At 38.7% G+C, this 10,932-nt stretch overlaps 1 pseudogene; it reads right to left on the reverse strand.

The window, feature by feature from the left end:
• The window catches only part of LOC141443944 (putative fatty acyl-CoA reductase CG5065), a 36,689-nt pseudogene extending 26,058 nt beyond the window's left edge, over positions 1 to 10,631 (reverse strand).
• Positions 10,632 to 10,932: the final 301 nt, after the last annotated feature.

Genomic DNA, 10,932 nt, shown 5'->3' on the forward strand with positions numbered 1-10,932 from the left:
TGTGGATGTGGAAGACCTGGTGGGCGAGCCCAACATTATAGGCGAGGGCAAGTCTGCGCGGCTTCGTTGGCTCGGCCACGTGGAGAGAATGGGAGAGGATCGTGCGGCCAAGAGAGCATACCTAGAGCAACCGACTGGAAGACGGCCAAACGGAAGGCCTAGGTATCGCTGGCTGGATGAAGTCCGAAAAGACCTGTGCGACATGCAGGTGGCAGACTGGCGCCTTGTTGTACAGGATAGGAACAATTGGCGGAGTCTTGTGTCGGAGGCCAAGATCCACTTTGGGTCGCTGAGCCGGCGAAGTAAGTAAGTAAGACCACTTATTTGGCTTAATGTAGGTACAATCGAAAAAGTGAATATTTACCAGGGTGGAACCTTTTTGTGCTACTAATATCATGTTGACTTGACATCCTATACTTTTGTCCAGGAAATCATAGTGAAACGTTCCACCCTGTGTACGTACATGGGTCGGTCTGTTAGACTGAATGTTTGGTGTTGTACCTAAACCAGCCTCCATTATGTCGCCAGCAACCACGAATACTTTTGACTCAAAAGCACCAGGCCTCTCTCTCCTAAGTCGATCGAAGCACTGAAAAAAAAAAATTAACCAACTTATATAACAGTTTAACCCGACTGCCCGAAGGAGGATTATGTTTTTCAAGCGTAGGTATGATATGTATCCTTACTACTTTCTACTACTACTAATATTAGAAATGCGAAAGTGTGTTTGTATGTTTGTGTGTTTGTCGCGATGGATCGACGTGATTTTTGGCATAGAGATAGTTTATGGGCCCGAGAGTGACATAGGCTACTTTTTATCCCGGAAAAATGCACAGTTCGCGAGTGAACAGCGCGCGATAACCGAATACCATGCGGGCGGAGCCGCGGGCAAAAGCTAGTGTATCTATATACTGTTGAACTTTAAGTTAGCTACTTAACAGAGTTTTAGACCACTAGACTTGTTTTGTACTTTTAAATTGAAAATACAAACTGAAATATAGATGCACAGAAAAACCAGAAAAATAAGACCATCACTGTATACCGTACCGCGTGCTATACCGCTACACCACTGATGGTCAACGGTACCGACACGAATTTCCCCTGTGCACCTCATATCTCAGCTTGTTTGTTTCTTATTTCGCTAGCGACATCATTGTTCTTTTATGTATTTTTAAGGCAGTCTGCTTTTCTAAGGTTACGCGTCACGAAAAGAGAAAGAAAGAGAGTGAGATTTATTTTAAGAGATAAGCAGAACCCTATTAATGTTGCTACACAGTCCGTCTGTCTACCTCAGGGCTATATCTCAAGAACTATATAGTAGGTAGTTAGTATAGAAGTAGGTATAGTAGTAGTAGTATCGTAGGTAAAAAGCGTTGCGAGACTTGCATCTTTTACGGTTCCGGTATTTTCCATAATTTTCATTTGTCATAGAGTAATGAAAGTATTTTCTTTATAATTGATATTAAACTAACCCAAATTAACCTATTGTATCCTATAAGATATCATTTAAAAAAAAACCTGTTAACAGCACGGTTCCGTAAAACGGGGTGAGTAGACACGATTCTGAACTTCCAAATTATTTTTAAGAATTAATTGAAATAGTAAAGGACCTAAGATTGTTTTTCTATTGCGAGTCCTAAAAAGCTCTCCAAGTTTGCATCAGAAAAATAATTTATATTATTATAATAATTAATATTGCTCTTGGTATAGCGAAAATTAAAAAAAACGCAAGATTTTTACAAATCCGTAAAACAGGGTCAGTAGACACGACATATGGGGTGAATGGAGAATTCAGTCAGGGTTGTCATAATTATGAAAAAAATATATGCGGGTGAACTTGTCAAAGGAATAAAAATAATAATAGTACATTACTGTAGAGGCTGGGAAGTTTTGGGAACCCTCACGTATTCATTACTATAAACCCTTCCCGTCGTTATTTTTCACCCCACTGTCGTGACTTCTCACCTCAAACAGCGTCCTTAACAGCGTCATCTAGTCACCCCGTATGCCGTGTCTATTCACCTGATTCTAACCGAAACGTTTATGAAATTACTTTTGTATAATTACTCCTGATTATCAATAAACTCGGTCAAATGTTTTATTATTTAGACACTGCAGACACCGGGTAACTAAATTAAAACTACTACACTGTAATTATCACTAAAATCACTGTTATAAAAAAGTTTTTGGAACTTATTTCTTACCTTGGTGGCATACAATACAATACAATACAATACAATAACTCTTTATTGCACACCAATACAGCAAACAGTACAGAGAACACAAGTATATACATAGAGATTTTCTAAGGTAAGCAATAGGCGGCCTTATCGCTTCAGAGCGATCTCTTCCAGGCAACCTTTACAATGGCCAGAAATAAGGAATACATTTTAGCAGGTGGTGCAATTTACAGTAGATTAGAGCTGTATCAAGAATACATAAAACTAACATATCTCTCGTTGCACTAAAATATTTAATACTTCTGACTAACTTCACGGCTATCGAGTGTTGCAAGCAAAATAAACAAATACTGAACTTAATACTAAAAACTAAAGTAATTGGCTTTAGTGATCATGGTGTTTTGTAGCCATGCAAAAAATCATAAGAATATTTCTAATCACCCCGCGTTTTATATTCACCCCGTTTTACGGTTCTATATATTTTATGGCAAACGTTGTTATTGCAAGTGAAATTATGGCAAATCAAATTATTGGTAATGAGGGTTTTTCGACAGGCGAAACATCGCTAGATGGCGTTAGTATCGTGATGTCCGTTTGCCATTTCTGTCACGCTTGTGATTGGATACAGATCCAAATGAGCCAATCGCAAGCAAGACTGAAACGCCACCCCGACGCAAAAAGAGGGGTGTTATAAGTTTGGCCGCTGTGTGTCTATGTGTCTGTCTGTGGCACTGTGCCTCTTAAAGCAGGTTTTCTAGCAATGGTTGTTCCTATAGAGTTAATTTATTATTTCAACGTAAACTAACCTAAACTAACACAGTATATACATCATAACTAATCTGAAAAAAATAGCAAAAAGTAGGAGAATAAAACTAATTTAAAAATACAAAACTATCGCAGTTGAGCCGCGGCAAGGATCCCAGGATACTGGCAGCATTGCCACGCTGGATCGCGAGACAGCCGTTGGGCAAAGTAGGAGCCAGCCCTGAGATCACCAGTGGCATGGACCAACCTTGTGGACAGCTCCTTGCACAGTTTTTTTGTTTGAGACGACCTCGGGCCATGTTTTAAACTTTGAAGTGACAATGGTTTTCAAACTTTTTGTTGGTTTTGTTTAGGTTATACTTACAATGGAGGAGTATAGATCTGCGAGTCTATCTTCTGACTTGACGCCTTTTTTCCCGCGCAAAAGTAGATATATCCTGTCCAAGTCGGTGCATGAATACAGCAGTTTCTCTATCAAAACCTTTCCCATGAAACCTGAAACCAATAAAAATTTTAAAAAATTAGAAAAATGCACATTACCGATTTCGAGCTAGTAGGTACCTAGTGCTAGAAAAATATTTTCAAGGGTTTTGTAGTCGGTTCCATTTTTGTTATTTTTTTGTTTTTTTGGAGTCGGCTTTACTTTTTTGTTAAAATTTTTCTTTATTTCTCACTTTTTAGTGCTTCGTAGCCAAAGTACAGATTCACAACGATTCCATAAAGCCCAAACACGGCTTAGTTACGTTGTTTTATAACAGAGTTCCGTTGCCTACCTTCCGGCTTCAGCATCAGATCAGTTCGAAAGAATCATTAACTTAAAGCTCCTTCTTAGTCGCTTATCTAGGTATGTTAATAATGATCGTTTATAGACGAGCGAGCATTACTTAGCTTTGACGAGTTCCATTGGTCATCTACGGTCTTCTTCATCAGGTCCAGGTTACCAATGATACTTTCTGAATGTAAATGCATATCTTAATGCTAAAAATGCCAAAATCGCCATAGGTGTGCCTATAAAATTTGAGGTTTGCCCTCGATTTTCCTAGGATCCCATCATCAGATCTTGACTTGGTGACAATGGGACCACTTTAGAAGAGTACCCTTTCGAATAAAAAAACAATTTTGAAAATCGGTTCACAATTGACTGAGTAATCGGCGAACATAAAAAAAATACAAACATTGGAACATAGAACCTCCTCCTTTTTTGAAGTCGGTTAAAAATACGATGGAAACACATTGTTCACTAGATGTGTACTACTACTATGTAAATACTACAACTGTAAAAATGCTTTACTACATGTATGTATTATGATAAAGTGGTGAGGGTCCAAAAACCTGCAAAGCAATGGCGATGTGTGAAGTTCTAAAACGGCACAAGACTCGCGTGGGAACTTCGGGCCAAGCCCTTTCATTTTAAGAGGAGACCTGTGCCCAGCAGCGGGACATAATAACAAACTAGATAGCACTGTATTGTAGCTTTCATAATTTTTGACTTTAAAACCCATTCTTTGTCAATGCCTAGCTGATTGCTCCTCTTATCCACTCAAAGGTCCGCCTTTATAGCATTATCTCAAAGTTGGTTAATTGTATTATTTTCTTGTGTACAATAAATCATTTAAATACACACACATGCATGCATAGAGACAGGCATGGCGAAACCACAAGCGTTTTTGTTTAACAGTGGATCTCTAAAAAAAAAAGTAGTTATGAGAGCGACCGATGTACTCTACTCGTATATCTATAATTGACGCTATTTTCCTGCATTTTCTCACATCATCTTGCATCTCGCTCCCTCTCATAATGCAGAAGTGATGCAATTTTCTCACAATATTACGTCTTTACTGTACTATTAATGTTCTAACATTGTTTTAGAAATGTACTAATTACGTACTATATTTGATGTAGGTACATATGCTTGTATGTAAATATCGAAAGCTAGTAAGTATATTTTTTAGTATTCCGTAGTCTTAACAAGGAACCCTTAGTTCTTTCTGTTTGTCCGTCAGGGGCCATTTACCCGACTACCCCAAGAAAGGTTATTTTTTAACAGCGCCTACATACTACATAGATTTTAAATAATTTATTGAATCAGGCGTTACTTTGCGGAGGTCCATATCAATGATTTCCTTGCTCACCCGCGACCTTACGATAGCTAAGCTTATGCAAAATATGCGTATTGCGCCAACACGCGTTGGTGTCTAACAACTGGTAGCATGGTGTACGGTTGTGTCACTCTGAAGATGAGCTCTGGTTGAGTTCGAAAACGCTTCAGTGAGTGTGGTGGTGGTGATAGATGGGTTTGTGTGATTTGTGTGTGTTCTTACAGTGTGGAGGTGGAGGAACTGCATGAACACGCATATTTTGCATAAGCTTAGCTATCGTAAGGTCGCGGGTGAGCAAGGAAATTATTTTAGTTCATACATAGATTTTAATTCAAGTCATCTGGAAGTGGGTTAGGTTTTGGATGTAAGGTCAGTCAGTCAGAAAAATGACAATTTTTTGATGTTTGTATTTTAATAATCGATTGAGCTACATACATAAGTTTACCATATTTCAAGTCGATCGGACTACTGGTAGTGGGTCAAATTTAACTTGCAAGATTTGACCCTAATAAATAAATAAACGAAAAGGGCAAGTTAAACAAAAGCTTGTAAAAAAGGAAATAATTAAAGTCAAAAGTCGTGCATGATTTGATATTGTTCGTGAGTGCATGTGACTCGCACTTGACCGATTTACTGGTGGCTCTGACCACCTTTTTAGGGTTCCGGAGCCAAAATGGCAAAAACGGAACCCTTATAGTTTCGCCATGTCTGTGTCTGTCTGTCTGTTTGCCCGTCCGCGGCTTTGCTCAGGACTATCAATGCTAGAAAGTTATAATTTTGCACGGATATACTGCATTGTATTGTATTGTAAAACTCTTTATTGTATATAAACACATGAAAATAAAATAACACAGGATAATAAGATGTACAAAGGCGAACTTATCCCTTAAAGGGATCTCTTCCAAATATATATGTAAACTATGCACAATGCCCCGCGCTGCGCTGCCTTTGGATGAGGAAGCCCGTTTTAGTTAATTTTATATGTTTTTTTATTTTTATTTTTATGTAAAAATTCAATAAAATATGGACCCTTTAGAAAAAAAAAACTATGCCGACAAAATGGTACAATAAAAAAATAAATTTTAAAGGGTACCTCCCATAGATGTAAAGTGGGGGTGATTTTTTTTTCTCATCCAACCCTATAGTGTGGGGTATCGTTGGGTAGGTCTTTAAAACCATTAGGGGATTGCAAAGACAATTTTGCGATTCCGTGATGTGTTTGCGAAATATTCAACTTTAAAGCGCAAATTTTCATTAAAATCGAGCGTCCCCCCCCGCCTCTAAAATCTAAACCGGTGGGTGGAAAAATTAGAAAAAATTCAGGATGGTAGTAAGTTTATCAAACTTACAAGGAAAACTATAACGGTTATGTTTGCTTGAGAATTATTAGTAGTTAAGAGTAAATAGCAGCCTAAGGTATAAAATATACTCGTACCTAAACTTGGAAGATTCCGTATAAAATACGAAATCCTTACAAAAATATAACTTCATTTTTTCGTAATGGCTACGTAACCCTATTTTGGGCGTGTCCGACACACTCATGGCCGGTTTTTTGAGGGCTAGATCCGCGCCTGGCTGCCGCGTGTCTAGATTTCAAAAGGGCGTCCAAAGGTGTGGGGTGTATGGCCTTGACTATGGCCCGAGCCCTCTCATTCCGAGAGGAGCCCTGTGCTCTGCTGTGGGACGTATTTAGGCCGAGTTGAATCAATATTCACTGCGAGACACGAACCTACTTATTTAGTATGAAACGTATCTATCGCGGAACAATCAAGGACGGGCCGACACGATCATAAAGAGCTATATAATTAAATGTAGTTTTCCTTGTCATTTCCATAGTGCAATAATAACAGCTCTGGTGACCTTGTGGTTCGAACTATGGTCTCTCAAATTTAATGAAATAATCCATACTAATATTATAAATGCGAAAGTGTGCGTGTTTGTATGTTTGTCCGTCTTTCACGTCGAAATGAAGCGACAGATCGACGTAATTTTTGGCACAGAGATAGTTTATGGGCCAGAGAGTGAAATAGGCTACTTTTTATCCCGTAAAAATGCACAGTTCCTGAGGCTCACCTGAGCGGAGCAAGGATAGGTAGGTAATTGAATTGTAATTCCGGAATTTCGCTAAATTTTTATGTGAATCCTCAAAAAACACATCGTGGTCGCATTAAAAACGACCGTGCCAAATTTCAAGACAGTTTTTTTTTACTACAGGTAGGTCGATTCACAACAGCTGTTGTTGTTGTTGTGTTTCGGCGTGGAGAGTAAGACAGCCGGTGAAATTACTGGCACTTGAGGTATCCCATCTTAGGCCTCTAGGTTGGCAACGCATCTGCAATCCCCCTGGTGTTGCGAGTGTCTATGGGCAGTGGTGATCTCTTACCATCAGGAGACCCACTTGCTCGTTTGCCATCCAGTCGAATAAAAAAAAAAAAAAGCTGGCACGAATGGATTAAATGAGTGAATTAAAGCATCTTTGTATTTTTCCTATTCGAATACACATAAACGTCATTCATCTGTCATTTTCCTACAAAAATGTCTAAGTGACATTGCTTTCGTTCAATCTAGTTTTGCCAGCTCTTTTGAATCGATCTCTACTTTATCTTAGGGCATTTTCATATTAAATGACGCTTTAATTTTTTTTTAGAATTAAGTGATTCTGGGTTCTTCTTACTCCGAATGACGAGCATTGTTGATTTTGACGAAGAAAAAAAGTCCCAAAATTTTCATAAAAATGTTTTGTGTTCATTTTGTAACGACAGGTAAGTATGAAAAAAAAGTCACGAAAGTGACAATAGGGTGAAATTAGACGCTTTTTCATCGTGTCCAAATCAATAGTGCTCGTAAGGAAAACCCAGAATTACCTAATAGGGAATATTAATACAATGTTCTGCCGGCAGAATGCAGCAATGTCTTAAACATATGTTATTTTCCCACTAACGTCGATAAGCCAAAGGCTACTAGAAACAAAGGGAAGCTTAAAGTTCCATCTTACAGACTGGCTAAAACCAAAAAGTCGTTTCTGGGAAATTGCATATACGTTTTTGCTTATAATTTAGGCTATAACAAGCACTTATGAATGTCAAAAAAAATCTACCACCGGTTCGGAAAAACCTCTGTTGAGAAGAAACTCAACGAGGTATATTTTTTTAACAAGATTAACAATCTTATTAAATGATATCTGCGAGTATACATCACAAGTATTTAACACAACTTTATTTTTAACACAGTAGGTTCGCTAATGCGGATCGGAATTATTTACAAATATCCATGATATAATCATTAACTTTACTGTTGAGACCTTAGGGCCCTGGTCAGCCGACATGAAGTTTTTTATAAAGGCCCTGTCGTCCCGGTTGGTCGACGCTTCTGGGGACTCAAGAGCTGGCGCGTACTTATCCCAGCGGATCTCACTTGCGGTCCAAAGGGGTAATGCGGCCAGCGTCATGGGAACCCTGCCACAGGCAGATCTTTTAGACGGGGTGTTCTTTTTATAATTTTTATTTTTATACTCACATATAGATAAATTTAGTTAAGGTTTCTTAGGTAAGTTTTCTTTGTCTTCTTATGATTATTATATTCCTATATATAATTTAACTTTATAATACGCCTTCGATATTAATGTCTTCTTGACAATAGATCTGAATTTTGTATCCGTTTCATTTGTATATTTCCTAGCATAGTGAATAACCCACATAGGCCACATACATAATATAAGTTATATATTTTGTAACCAATTGTCTTACCTCTTTTACTTTAACTCAAATATGCATACAAAGGTTGAAATTAACAAGTCAATACGACCCGTGCGGCTAGCTCAAGATTTTGTAATTATTTCGCATCCTTTTCTAACTTAATCGAAAGGAAAGAGAAGAAAGCCCAATTAGAAATAGCATATCATGCTCACCATCTTGAACTAAATATACACATCCATACTAATATTATAAATGCCAAAGTGTGTGTTTGAATGTTAGATAGTTTATGGGCCCGAGAGTGACATAGGCTACTTTTTAACCCGGAAAAATGCACAGTTCCCGAGGGAACAGCGCGCGATAACCGAATTCCAGGCGGGCGAAGCCGCGGGCAAAAGCTAGTTCTTATTATAATGTGAAAGTTTGTAAATATGTACAATGTATGTATGTATATTTGTTATCCTTCATGCTGAAATGGATAATGTTTGAAGTGGTTGGAGATCCGAAATAACACAGAGTTTTTATCCTGATACTAGCTTTTGCCCGCGGCTTCGCCCGCGTGGAATTCGGTTGTCGAGCGCTGTTCCCCCGGGAAATGTGCATTTTCCGGGATAAAAAGTAGCCTATGTCACTCTCGGCCCAAAAATTATAACTATGCCAAAAATCACGTCGATCCGTCGCTCCGTTTCGGCGTAGACGGCCAAACATATAAACACACACACTCTTGCATTTATAATATTAGTATGGATTTCCACGGGACCGGGATGTACTAAGTATTATCTATTCTGTGCCGGGATGAAATCTCGAAATCTCAACCGCTGGATTTAGAGTCTTGAAATTTATCATACTTACCCAGATGTACCATCAGCCAAATAAGTGGTCTACCAATTTTTAAACAAGTTCCTATCAAATGAATATGTTGCTAAAGTCGATATTTCATGTTGACAGACACATCTATTAAGAAGCCGTGGTGGCCTAGTGGTTTGACCTATCGCCTCTCAAGCAGAGGGTCGTGGGTTCAAACCCCGGCTCGCACCTCTGAATTTTTCGAAATTCATGTGCGGAATTACATTTGAAATTTACCACGAGCTTTGCGGTGAAGGAAAACATCGTGAGGAAACCTGCACAAACCTGCGAAGCGATTCAATGGTGCGTGCGAAGTTCCCAATCCGCACTGGGCCCGCGTGGGAACTATGGCCCAAGCCCTCTTGTTCTGAGAGGAGGCCTGTGCCCAGCAGTGGGACGTATATAGGCTGGGATGATGATGATGAGACACATCTATTGACATTATTGTTTTATGACATGCAAACGATTTTCAACTTTATGGTAGTAGACCACATATTTGGCTGATGGTACATATACCTACACGTAGGTAGTGCATAAATTTGACAACCGGATGGCCAAGTGGTTAGAGAACCTGACTACGAAGCTTGAGGTCCCGGGTTCGATTCCCGGCCGGGCAGATATTTCTATGAATAATACAAATATTAGCTCTCGGGTCTTGGATGTACGAGTAAATATGTATTTAAGTATGTATTTATCTATATAAGTATGTTTATCCGTTGCCTAGTATCCATAGTACAAGCTTTGCTTAGTTTAGGATTACTTAGGTCAATTGGTGTCAAGTGTCTCATGATAATTTATTTATTTTTATTATATTAAGATTTGATCCGCCGTCCGCACATATAGTTATTATATGTTGATACATTATTATATACACGGTGTGTTTAAAATACAATTGTACTTACCAGATCCGCCAGTTATAAATATAGTTTTTCCTTTAAAAAACTCGGGTATAGTCGGCACATTTGTAAAGTCTCTATCTTCTAAAAATCCCATTGTGTACAAGCGACCTGCGCGCGCGCTGCTTCCAGTTCAAATGTCGGGCGGCCGCGGAGCGCCATTGTGCTGTTAATGAGACGCCATCCGCTGTTGAATGTGTTCGATGATTTAATTTATTTTTTATTAAAAAATGTTTAAGTCTAAGGCCAAAAATTTCAGAAGACCTGAATGGTGCTCCCTTTTCGCACACAGAAATTTCATTGAATTTCGTTTCCCAGAAACTGTTTCATATAATTCCGGATTCCGATAGTTTAAAAAAATGTCAGTTTTACTAAATTTTTTTTTTTTTTTATTCGACTGGATGGCAAACGAGCAAGTGGGTCTCCTGATGGTAAGAGATCACCACCGCCCATA

This window comes from Choristoneura fumiferana, chromosome 28, assembly GCF_025370935.1.
Source record: "Choristoneura fumiferana chromosome 28, NRCan_CFum_1, whole genome shotgun sequence".
Lineage (NCBI taxonomy): Eukaryota > Metazoa > Arthropoda > Insecta > Lepidoptera > Tortricidae > Choristoneura > Choristoneura fumiferana.